The following is a 13297-nucleotide window of genomic DNA, read 5'->3' on the forward strand; positions in this document are numbered from 1 at the left end:
TTTTATGAATGAAAAGTTACAGATTATATACTATTCATGCATAAAGTCTACCAAATATTTATACAGTTGAGATGACAGGATATGATAGGAAGCATACTTAGCAATAACTAAATGAAGATAAAATTTTTATAATATGAATTATTTGCATTTAAGGCATTTGCTTACACATTTTACGATAGGCCGGCATAAAGACATCTCTTATGGTTTGGGCAGCTGTGAAGGAAGGCCTTCAAAAGTTAGAGGATTTTTATGTTTTTTCATACTTATGGAAGAAAATGGTGAAAGAATGCTTATAAATACCTTTGTGTAAGTATTAAGAAATAATTCAAGAAGTCCACGAATTTTTAAAAGGCATTAAGGAAACTCAAAGCAGACATGATTTTAAGTAAATGGAGAAGAGAAGAAGGCAGATGTGACTGGAGAGGTGGTGAAAGAGAGGGGGAGACCTTCATTTGAAAGAAACACCTTGTGTGTGCAGTCACAGCTGCATGTGTTCCTATGTGCAACCTTCATGATGTGTCAGGGAAAACACTGTTTCCTTGTAGTCATCTGTAGCCTCTGGCTCTTAACAAACATCCTAAACTCAATTCAGACAAAACTCCCAGCATGGAGAGGGAGGTGAGCAGGGGAGAGGGAGGTGAGCAGGGAGTTCCACTCCTAGCTAAAGGACTTGGCAGTAGATAGCTGCTGAGAGAAAGTCAGTTCCCTTCAAGGTTGTGACCCCTGTAGGTTAGCCACGCTCAACCCAGTCAACCAACCTCATGCAGTGCTGCAAGGCCACATATCCAAGAATTCATGCGCAGCCCAAATTGAACTTGATGTGTTTATTAAAAACAAGACACAAAATTGGGTAAGGAAGGAAGGGAGGGTATATCTAGGAGGAGCTGGGCAAGGAAGATGAACACAGTCAAAATATAAGCTTTAAAACTCTCAAAGAACAAATAAAATGGAGGGGTGCATGCACACTCCAGGTTCCACAGTAATTTTGGATGGATGAGCTGTGACCTGGAACTTTAAAAAGAGGGCAGCAGACATCCATAGGAGACTGTTACCATGGCAACTGTGTTTAGGAAGGTAAAGTCTCCTGCCTCTAAACTCAGTAAGCAGAGAATGACCACGGTGGGAAGCTTGCTAGAGTCAAGCCTGTGAGTCTAATTAACCAGATAGAAATGATATTTGAAGCCATAGGAATTTAACCAGGGAAAAGACATGTTACAAAGTGACAGGTGAACATGATTCAGGTGCAGTTCGGAGGCTTGTATCCAGTCATCAGGACTGTATTTGAAGGAAGTGGACCACAAAATAAGAGAAAACAGAAACCAAAGAAGTAGCATGGAAGGCACTGGTGTGTTGCCAGTAAGGTCTTGGGTAGGTGACTGGCAGAAAAAGGTTTGTCAGTAACTGAAATGGGTAATTAAGCCAATCCAACACTGAGAAAGAGAATGACTGTGAATCCAATATGGCACCTTTGTGCTCTGCTTTCTTCTTGTATGGAGCCAACTGGAGTTTTTTTCAGATTTACCATGGGAAGTTCAGTTTTAATATTCTAAAACTTTCCATAATTTGAATAGCGAATTCAATTTAATATATATTAGTTAAGGAAACCTTATTGTATGATAACCCTATCAAATATGCATAGCCTATTATTTTTTTCATTTGTTAATCTCTACTGATTTGCCACATGGGGCTGCAAATGCTCTGTGTGTATCACAGCACTTGCAAGTAGTTCCTGTCACAGAGGAGGTGTGCTTCTGAGAACTAACAGGTGGATAAAAGCCTCAGGTCCTCTTTCCCTTGATCCTTCCTCCGTCATCGGCCTGAAGAAAATGGGTTTAGAATAACTTTACTATTTTTGAAACCTTAATAAACAAGTATCACTGAAGACAATATCAAATTGTGAGACTTTTCCACAAAATCCTTGTTTGTTCTATTTCTACTTCTCCTGACCTCTCTATGTAGGCAATTTTTCTAGCTGCAATCAGTGCAGAATTGGTAAGATTAGTTTAGACGTTTTGTTTAGATAAAGATGATTCTTATCCTCTTTGTCTGCTTTCTTCCTTTTCCTGATGAAAGCAAAAATAAATACTATATATACCAGGTTATATAAACAATCTGAGCTCACTGTAAAAATTTCAAAAAATACATTTAAGCATTACAAAGAATATGAAAACTCATATGCCAAGCACCTAGATAATAGCCAGAATGGACAGTTATATGACTGATGTGCTGAATGCTTCATGAAACATGACTTTTTATCACTAATAACAAATTTTGCTTTAAAATACATCTTTCTCGTAATTGTTCACATAGAATTCTATACCTTGCTAACTTATCACTTGATAAAGAAGTACCAAATTTAATTAAGTCTTAGTAGCCTCTGTTAGAGGAATCATTTTCTTGCTCTAAACATAAACAATAAAAGTTAAGACAAAAGAAGTTGAAGCCATAGCAGTGAGGTGCAAGAAGAAATGACAGGAAATAAATGAGCAGAGAGATAGATACACAGTAACCTAGGGACATGGGAGTTAAACTGTCAGTGAGTCCCTGGAGTTTTCAAGTCAAAGGCATGTGCGTTTGCTCATTGGGAGGTTGTCAAATAACAGTGCTGGAAGTAGGAAGGGGGAGTAGAGAAAAAAATACATCTTTCTACTTTTTTCAAACTGCCAGCTTTCCTTTAGTTAATATCTGTGTGTTTTTCTTTATGCATCCTTCATTCAGCCTGCATGTTCTCCATGAACAGCATCTAGTCTGGCAACATTGATCTTCCTTGGAATATGTAGTTAATTTACACTTAACATTGATCTTCCTAGGACTATGAATTAGTTAATTTACACTTAAATTTAGTTGTTAGTGTGACTGTGTCTTTTTCATGTTATTTCTTTTCTCTTTAACTTATGTTCTTAGTGCTTGGATTCCTTTTTCTTTCTTGTATTTTTTTTAGAATTTTTATTGTTAATTTGATACTTCTTGTTATTTCCTTTTTTCTGTGTCTACCTATTGACATAGTTTTTCACTTGTTTCAGTTTAACACAGTGGCTTTTGGCAATTCTGTGATATCTTCTGCTGCACAAAGACATGTTCCTGAAGATCACTTCATACTCACTCTCATCTCAACCATAATTCCCATAGTCAATCTCTACTTATAGTCACCAGTTAATTGCATTTTCTGTTGTTCATTTTTTCTCTCATGTCTGTATCTCAGATAATATCTTCTTTATGCCTGGTAGAATTACTTTAGTGTTCCAAAAATAAATTTTCCATTTTTGTTTCCCTTGAAAATTCCACATTTTTGTCTTCCTTTGTCAACTGTGTATCTACAGACTGTATGATTTGAGCACTTTAAAATTTATTCATAGTTCTTTAGCTTCCACAATTTGGGTAGTAAATAAATATCTCACTGGATTGTTCGTTTTATTTTATAAATGATAGTTTATTCAGCTGTAAAGAATTTAATTACATAATTTCCTGGAAAATGGATATATAACTGGAGACCATTGTATTAAGCCAAATATATGTACAATTAGTTTATATGTGCATTGATGGGTACCTATGCTGATTTCAAAATTCAGCTGTGAGGAATGGTAGTGTGATGAATGGTGATGTGCAGAGGTCTTGTTGGCTTGTTGATGTAGAGTCCTTGCATGTATACACAGAGGTGGTAAAGCTGGGTCATATGGGAGTTCTATTTGTGAAATTTTAGAAACCTCTGTTCTGCTTTCCATAGTGGACAGACTAATGTGCATTTCCAGCAAGACTATAAGAGTCATCTTTCCTCTCCTTTCTCACCAGCATTTGCTGTAAACATTTACTGGTAGCCATTCTGACTTAGATGAGGTGTAATATAATGAATTTCAATGTGCTTTTAATCTGTATCTTCCTAGTGTATAAGGTTATTTAATATCTTTTGTATTATTGGATGTTTGAACTTCATCCTCTGAGAACTGTCTGCCTGTCCATTTCATTGTCCCATTTATGACTGGATTGTTTAGACTTGGAGTATTTATTAGAGAGATTAGCTTATAAATTTTGTTTTATGGTGTGTTATCTGCTTTGATAACAAGCTAATACTAACTTCAAAACTTATTTTGTTAACATACCTTCCCTTTCTGAGGTATGCAATAGTTTGAGGAACATTGTGCTATTTCTTCTTTAAAGGTCAGTAGAATTCATAAGAATGTACATCTGGCTATTGTTAGTTGCAAAACTTGGTTATTACTTCTTCAATCTTAAATTGTTTGTATTCTCTTAGACCATTTTTAGGTAAGATTTATCTAGAAAATTATCCATGTTCTTACAATTTTCTAGTTTATTAGAATTTAGATTTTCAAAATATAACATTAAGGTCCTTTGAACTTCATCAGTGCCTGTTGTAATATCTTCCTTTTCCCTCTCATTTTATTAATGAGTGTTCTTCATGGTGGTTAGTTTGAACAACAGTTTGAAAATCTCATTTGTCTTTTAGAAGGGCTGAATCTTGGCTTCATTCTATTCATTTCCATTTCATTGGGCTTCATTAAATTAGTTATTTGATATTTCTCTGATGTTTTAATGGAAGCATTCATAGATTTAAACTTCTTCATCTTCTTGGAGCTGCTTTCATTGTGTCTGACGGGTTCTAGAATGTGGCATTCTCTTTTTTCGTACAGTTGTAGAATGTTTCATACTGTTGGTCTCTGTAATGGCACAGTCATCGCTCTGTCACATGTTGCTGCATCTCCTTAAGTTTGTGTGCTCTGTTCTTTCTCTTGATGGTGATTTCTAGTTTCACTCCATTGTGATCAGATAGTATTTAACCAAAAAAATTAATTTTCTTGTAAGGACTTATCTGAGTCCTAAAGTGTGTATTGTGTCTTAGAGAAAGATCCATGAGCTGCTGAGGAAAATGGGTATCTTGCTGTGGGTGAGTGGAATGCCTGTTAAGTCCATTATAATGACAGTTAGCTCAGCTATTTCTTTGCTAACATTTTGTCCATATGACTTACTTGTGAAAGTGGGTTATTGAAGTCACCCTCTATTATTATGTTATGATCAACTTGTGCCTTTATATACAGTAGTGTTTATTTTATGAGATTGGATATGCTAGTGCCATGTTGTTTTTATTACTATGCCTCCGTAATATAAAGATCTCAAATGTTATCTCCAGCATTTTTTTCTTTTGCTTAGGATTGTTTTGGCAAGGTGGGGGTCTTTCATGGTTTCATATGAATTTTAGGGTAGTTATTGTTCTGTTCTGTGAAAAAATGAGATAGGAATTTTGATTGGGAATGCATTGAATCTATAAATAGTTTTTAGTAAAATGGTCTTTTCCATAGTTGGATGTGCTGGTGTCTAATGCACATCCTTTTGCTAGATGGTGAACTTAATCAAATGTGAAATAATATTCTTTATCTCTTTTAACTTAGGTTTGAAATAGATTTTTCAAATAGTAGCATCTCTATACCTTCTTGCTTTCTAGTTCTATTCCTTGAAATGATCTTTCCATTCTTTCACCATTAGGCTTTGATGAGTAGGTGCATTCTTGCTTATAACAACAGATGGGTCCTATTTTTAAGCAAATTTGTTGGTATTTATCCTTTGTATGAAGACATGAAACCATCAATATTCAACTATTACTGAACAATATGTGTTAGATCCTGGTATTTGGTTTTATGCTGTATTTCCTAGTTCCCTTTCATTTATTGATTATCCTCATGTAGTGTAGTTTTTCCTGTGGCCTCAATAATGTTTTTATTTTTCTATGTGTAAGATTCCTTCACGTCCTTTATAACTCTAGCTTAGTAGTCATGAATTCCTTCAGCTTCAGCTTGTGTTTATCACTTGAAGTTTGTCTTTCTTCATTTGTAAAGGATAACGTTGCTGGGTATGGGAATCCATGTTGTGATTATTGCCTTTTGCAACTTGAAATACATCTTTAAAAGTCCCTGGCCTTTAAAGTTTCTATGGAGAAATATGATGTTTTTTCTGATTTGCCTTTATATGTGACCTGGTGTTTCCTTCAGTTTTAAATATTCTTTTTACTACAAAGTTGGATTATAATTTGATTATAATTTGATGTTGAATGGTATTGGCAGAAGTTTCTGTCCCGCTAGCCATCTCCCAAATAACCACATAGAGACTTATTATTATTTATAAATGCTTATCCAGTAGCTTAGGCTTGTTACTAATGAGCTCTTACAACTTAAATCAACCCATATTTATTCATTTGCATGCTCTCATGTATCTCAGAGCTTGTTAACTCATCCTGCTTCCTCTGAGACAGGCTGAGGACTCTGCCCTTCTTCTTCCCTATGTTCTCCCAGTCTGACTCTCCCACCAAACATATTCCTATTATCCAGTTATCTTTTTATGAAACCAATGAGAGAAACACATCTTCACAGTGTACAGAAGGTTTATTCAACAGCAGAATGGTTTCATCGTGGGGCAGTCCTTCCTGGTCTCATTTGTTTGGTATTCTAACCACCTCAGTCAGAGTCATCTCTTGCCCTATATATACCTACGGGATTTTCTGACATAATTTTATTAAACATTTTAATGTCTTGAGCTTGCCTTTTTCTCCTATGCCCATGATAGATTTGGTCTCTTAATGGTGTCCTAAAGATCTTGTATGTTCTCCTCGTTTTCTTATCTATTTTCAATGCTATTTTAATGTTCATCATCATCTGCCTCGTCTCTAAGCCCTGATATTGTGCCTTTGACTTCCTCTAGTCTTTTGGTGAGGCTTTCTGTTTGACTTGAGCTTTTCATTTCCCACATGTTATTTATGTGTTCTCAGTAATTTTCTTTGTTGAGTTTCCATTTCATATCCTATGTCTTCTTCTTTATCATATTCAGATACCTGTATTTTTGTTTTAATTTGTTTGGGAATGTGTCCTCTTCCATTTCTTTGAACATTCATTTACTCATTCTTTTGAATTATTTTGTTTGAGATATCACTAATTCATTTGCATTGGAATCCATTGCTAAGGAATCAGTCATTCTCAGAGGATCTCTGATTCTTATTTCTGTGTTGGAATCCACACTACTATTTTTATTTAAATTAGAAACAAGCTTGTTGTACATGTCAATTCCAGTTCCCTCTCCCTCCCCTCCTCCCCTGTCCCCCACCAAATCCATATCCCATTCCTTTTCTGCTCCCAAGGGAGGGTGAGGCCTTTCATGGGGGATCTTCAAAGTCTTTCATATCCTTTAGAACAGAGCCTAGGCCCTCCCCAGTGTGTCTAGACTGAGAGAGTGTCCCTCTATGTGTCATACTAAGGATAAATACTGATTCACTGCCAGAGGCCCCATAGATTCCAGGCCTCCTAAATGACACCCATGTTCAGGAGATCTGAATCTGTCCTATACTGGTTTCCCAGCTATCAGTCTGGGATCCATGAGCTCCCCCTTGTTCAGGTCAGCTGTTTCTGTGGGCTTTCCAGCCTGGTCTTCACCCCTTTGCTCATCAATCCTCCCTCTCTGCAATTAGATTTCAGGAGTTCTGCTCAGTGTTTAGCTGTGGATGTCTATGTCTGCTTCTATCACCTACTGGATGAAGGCTCTAGGGTAGCATATAAGGTAGTCATCAATCTCATTATCAGGGAAGGGCATTAAAGGTAGGCTCTCCACTATTGCTTAGATTGCACGCTACTGGAGTTAGGCTTGGGTTGAATTTTTTTTAGTTACCTGGATTCTTTTACTGGAAATATTTGCAATGTTCAAGTAGAACTGGGCTGTAATATGATTAAGATATCCTTTCTCCCTTCTGGATTTGGGTCATAACTCAACTGCTAAACACTCAGCCCGTATTCTCAGGATGTAAAGCTGGATCTTGAGTTCTGTCCCAGATAATGTTAACAACACAAGCCACCACAAACAATAGATAAAGCCAACAAGAAAATATAGTAATAATCAATTTAAAGCAAGCCTCTTCAACTCCAGCAGTAAGGAGGGAAAGAACAAAGGTAGATAATTAAAATACAAATTATGAAAGCTATAACTAGAAAGGAAATAAGTTAAGTGAAACTAGTTATTAATATCAGAGAGAAGAGAACAGAAGGGGGAGAAGTAAATGGAAATTGGAGAATAAAGACAAAGATGAGATAAAGGGTCCCTGTCTAAAGGTAGGATATGAAAGGAGCTACAGAAATCCTATCAAACTAAAACAATCTCAGCCCTTAGAAGACACTTAAAGTCCAGGTAACCTGTGTATCTTGGATATACCTTTTCAAAAAGAGAAAGAAAGAGCAGAATAGGAAAACACTGGTCCACTAAATTGAAAGTAAATATTAAATAAGGGGAGTACAAAAGTGAATGGAAGAGAAGTAAGACTGAGGCTCTACTGAGTTCCTGCCTCATATTCCTCTCTAGTGCTGGGATTAGAGGTGTGTCATCCCAAGTGCGAGGATCAAAGGTGTGAGCTATGTTTCTCTTTTAGACTGATTCTCTCTCACGTATCCGAGAATGGCCTTGAACTCACAGACATCCATCTGCCTCTGTCTCCCCAGGGCTGGGATTAAAGGTGTGTGTCACCACTGCCTGTGCTCTGTGGCTAACTAATGGCTTAAGTTGTATGACTAGTGGCTTAGTCTATGTGTGACTAACTAGTGACTTAGCCCTGCACCCTGATCTTTAAGTAGGCTTTATTTGTTAAATTGCAAACAAAAGGACACTTCATCCAAGCCCGTTTCTTCTTACATTAGATTTTAGTTCTCTGGTGAAATTCTATTTTTCATTTCCTTTAACTCACTGTGTCCCACATGTTTGAGAAGAATAATGTAATTCTTTTAAAAAGTTCTTGCCTAATAACTCTGATGTATTGGCCATGTGTATCTTTATTTTTAGTGTTTGTTCTCTTAAATTGGGGTTATTATGATCCTGTCTCTTTAAGTAAGAGACAAGATCTTGTTTTAAATCGAACATTTTAGAATAATTAACCAAAATGTTTATTTTATTATTTATAGAATGTTGCTTTAGCCTGTGATCGTTCTGTTGTATCCACAGCTTTTGAAGCCCTCATCCAAGGGAAATGCTTGGCAGAGCTAATTAACATATACATGACTCCATATACTTACTATTTACTTTTTTGGATGAGTCCTTTGGACCTATGTCCTTAAGCAGAGTTTCATTGAGTGTCAGATATTGAGTAGGTAACATTTTACAATATCAAGGTGATGAAGCCCAGGCAAGTAAAGTGGAGAGCAGATAATACCTAATCCTTAAGATATTAAGACAAGCAGAGGCTGGAACCCAAGTCAGCCCCAAGGGTATACAGGTTCTGATTATTAACAGAAAGCCTGTGTGTTCAGTGGTGTGTTCAGTGGCGTAATTCCCCTGATGAGTCTGGGGCCAAAGGCTAGAACTGAGACTTCCTCTTCTTTATATTTCAGAGGGTTGAAGAGGCCATGTGATGATCCATTAGACTGTAGCGGATAGATGAGAGGAGGGGCCGGCTGGACAAAGATTCCTCACTCTCTGTTCTCACACCAAGTTCCCAATATAAAATTCTCTCAACTCTAAGTGACCTGTTATTCTGTGGATATTCCACAGTCTATCCATTGTCTTTAATTGCTGAATTTGAGTTTAAATCTGTATGTTTTTCATTAAACTTCCTCCTATTTACTCGCACCATCTTTTTGCCCTCTAAAAAATGCTATATTATGTACTAGCCTTAATGTATTATATTTATTTGAAAGAAATACACACCCAGTTATAGGCTTGTGGAGACATGGAGATGATTTTAAAGAAATTGTTTTTAAGGTTGTTCGGTTGAATAAAATATACATAAGAAGACTAGGGACGTCGGCTGTGGTTCCGTTCTCAGACCACGCAGATTGGTGTGGGGGCTCTGTAATCCCAACATTCAGAAGGTGTGTCAGAAGTTCAAGACCATCCTCTTGCTCTATAGAAAGTTTGAGGCTAGTCCGGGATCTACCAGACCCTATCTCAAAAAGCAACATTGTAGTAGTATAGCAATATATGTGATAAAGTGTACAAATCAGTGACATTTAATCAATTCACATCATTTTGAAAAGAGTTGGTTTTGATGTTAATAAGCAATAGCTCATCCATTCAGAAATCTGAATCTTTTAAACTATATCAGCTGAAAAATGTCTGCCCCACTGCTATTGCCAACCATGTAATTTTGCTCTGTATGGGAGGTAACTACTATTGTGAGAGTATGCTGCTAATTTCCCAAAAGGATTTTCACCTATATGATGAATATAGATTCTCATAGTTTTATTTTTCCATAGGTATCATAGTGCTTTTCGTCTTAATATAAAATGCTGCATGCTAGCATATCTGTACACAAGGAACTTTCTTTTTTTTTTTTTTTTGAGCCTCCTTGGTGGTACCTTACATGACTCTTTGTGACTTGAGCTGACCACATATGAGATTACGGCACCTATGTAAGTGTCTCACAGAAGCGGAAATGGTAGGCACAATGAAACACCATTTTGCAGTTTTGTGGATTTTGTAAAATTGCTCCTCATCAAGATGGTTTCATTTTTACCACTATTCATGCTGTGATGACTATGGCATTGCACTTAAATTCTGGGCTGGTTTCCTCCTTCACAGGACGGTGTGCATCCTTCTGTTGGTTAGCATTCCATGTGGGAAAGGTTCCGTTCCTTGCCCTGCTGCACAGACGTTGGCTAGGCAACAGTCATTCCTTTCTGGTTCCACTCATTCCGCGGGATACAAAGCAGTGTCTTGACTACTGCCAATGGTTTTTTTTCTGCTAAAGGAATGCAGCCCTTCATAGAGCTTTGTCTGTCTTATATGTTATGCTGGCCTTTTCATTTTATCACTTCACAGCTATTCTCTGCGCATGCCACAAGCCAGCCCTATTTGCTTTCTAATGCACTATAAATGATTCCTCAGTAAAGTTAGGTTTTATCGATGGTGGGTTTTGCCCTTTTAGATATGTGAGGCAAAAATGCATCTATTGTTTTTGTGCTGCATGAACTAACTTTTATATAACTCTTCTACATATAGTTTATTCCTACATTTAATTCCCCAGAGTAGTGGGATCATTCTTGTATGTTAGAGTGGTGGTGTACTCCTAAGTATTTATTTTCAGCTAAATTCACCAATGATAGTGAAAAACTCAGTTTCTGTAATGAAACAATCCTTTATCTTTAATCTAAAACATGCAAATGACTTTATGCTTCTATATAACTGTTCTGAAGACATTTCCCCAAATTAAGAGATGTCAGAGGGGGTTGGAGAGATGGCTCAGTGGTTAAGAGCACTTGCTGCTCTTGAAGAACAGGTTCAGTTCCCAGCTCCCACATGGAGGCTCACAATCACCTATAACTTGAGCTACAGGATGTTCTGTGTTCTTTTCTGTGATCTGTAGCACTGTGTGCATATTAACACACATTCACTTATTCTTTTTACTTAAAAAGAAATATCACTTACAAAGACACTCTGCTAATCTATAACTAGTTGCATGGGTATGAATGTTTGTGGGTTCTTGGGATAACTTGTTTTTCACATGCAATATGTAAAGTATTTAATTATGTAAGGGATGTGGAAAACATGCTGTTTTTTGCTTGTATTGATTGTAATTATTCACTTGAAAAACAGAATGTAACCACATTGTAACTTTTGTATGGTCTGAAAGACTTTGCCGGGTATATACACATAGAGGGGAAAGCATACAGTAGAATACTAGAGAATAAAGAAGAAAATCGTCAAAAAAAAGAAACATCAGTGATAAGCCTTGGCAGCAGCATATATACAAAAGACTTTTCAATCACATTCTAACCCTGGTGTTTTACTGGGAAATTTCCACAAATCATTGGGAAGAATAGAAATTAAACCTTGAAGCCTTCTTACTACTCAGCTTGTGGAATGCTTAGAGTCCCTTACTCTTTACAAGTCAGTATAGGGACATATCTAATAGCTTAAGTTCACTATCGTAATTCTGGAGGTTGGAAACGCTGAGATCAAGGTGACAGCTGACCACACGTTCAGTTAGGAATTGTTTATGCTTCCTGTTATACCGCTGTCTTCCCTTGTCACCTCCCGTAGTAGAAGAGGCCAGGAGTACCTGGGCCCACTTTGTAATGGTACTAATTCCATTTATGAAGGTTCTGCCCTGAGAACCCAAAACTCTTCAGAAGCTCTCGTCCCAGTACCTTAGCCTATGACACTTCCAGCCCATGCATTTGATAAGCTACAAATGTTCTTTCCATTACAGATTACTATCCAGATCAATAAAGGCATATAAGTCACGAAATCATGGGGCCTGACTGTTGAGGACACGTGTTCTAAAGTCAGATCATCTGGTTTAGAATGCAGTGCCATTCATGGTAGCTTTTGACTGATCACTTAACTTCTTGATGTTTCTATCCTCTCATCTTAAACATGAAGACTGCTCCAGTCAAGAATGCCAGATTGGAAATGCTGGGGACTTACATGTTCGTTCCTTTCCTATTCCAGCCTTCTTCATGATTCTTTAATATCTTCTGTATTCTTCATGGCTTTCACATCCTGTATCTCCCTGTCCCTTCATATCTGCCTTCTGCCCTCGCAACTCCCTCCCAAAATAAAATAATATAAAATTTAAGAGAAAAGAAAGAAAAACTTCATCGTGGAAGCTATAGTGTGACACACAGTGAGCGTCCATATATCATTATTTGCAAATGTTCACTGCAAAAAGCTATTGGTCTGGCTCGAGGCCTCTGGTTTCTTTGACACTATCAATACTGAGCCTTCAGTGGGACTCCTCTTGGACATCCTACTTGTTGCCCTGTGTCATGGAGATCCTGCAGCTTTGGACCTGCAGGACCAACCCCTTCATAAGCTCCAGCAGATCACAGATGGAGGGGATGTTGGCGTGAACCAGCTCATAGTCCTGGTTCTAGGCCTGGGTCATTGCAGAGTTGGTCAGCCCACCAGCTCTCCCTTTTCCTCAGCACCAGAATGAGCTCTCCAGCGCTGGCCCAGACTAGTATACCCTAAGCAGCAAGGCAAAAGGGGTGGGTGAGTTCTCCTGCTTCCATGCCCTCAGATTTGGCTCACCCACACCTACACCACCAGGGTCAGCTCTACTGGGTTGCCCAGGCAACGTGCAGGGGTCACTCTCTTGAGTGCTGAAGCTGATAGTGTGGCGGGGGGCAACTCTTTTACTCTGATGACCTCAACTCCAGCTCTCCCATCTACCACAGACAGTAGGGGAGGCATCACTCCATTGCCAATGCCACCCTTTAGCAGATGAGAGGCAGGACCTTATCTCCCACACTCATGTTCTCAATCAGGCTCACCAAGCCCCAGTCAACAGGGTCAGATCTACTGTGCTGCAGCTGGCAAA

General features: G+C 37.9%; 1 protein-coding gene and 1 long non-coding RNA gene across 13 annotated transcripts in view; both read left to right on the top strand.

The window, feature by feature from the left end:
• The window catches only part of Lrrc7 (leucine rich repeat containing 7), a 445479-nt gene that overhangs the window by 133085 nt on the left and 299097 nt on the right, over window positions 1-13297 (top strand). The window lies entirely within an intron of this gene.
• LOC121142260 lies at window positions 4680-9606 on the top strand. Its single transcript, XR_005879236.1, has 2 exons — window positions 4680-4900; window positions 9366-9606. It is a non-coding gene; the product is annotated as an uncharacterized LOC121142260 (long non-coding RNA).

The sequence above is a fragment of the Mesocricetus auratus genome, unplaced genomic scaffold, assembly GCF_017639785.1.
Source record: "Mesocricetus auratus isolate SY011 unplaced genomic scaffold, BCM_Maur_2.0 Super-Scaffold_100009, whole genome shotgun sequence".
Taxonomy (NCBI): domain Eukaryota; kingdom Metazoa; phylum Chordata; class Mammalia; order Rodentia; family Cricetidae; genus Mesocricetus; species Mesocricetus auratus.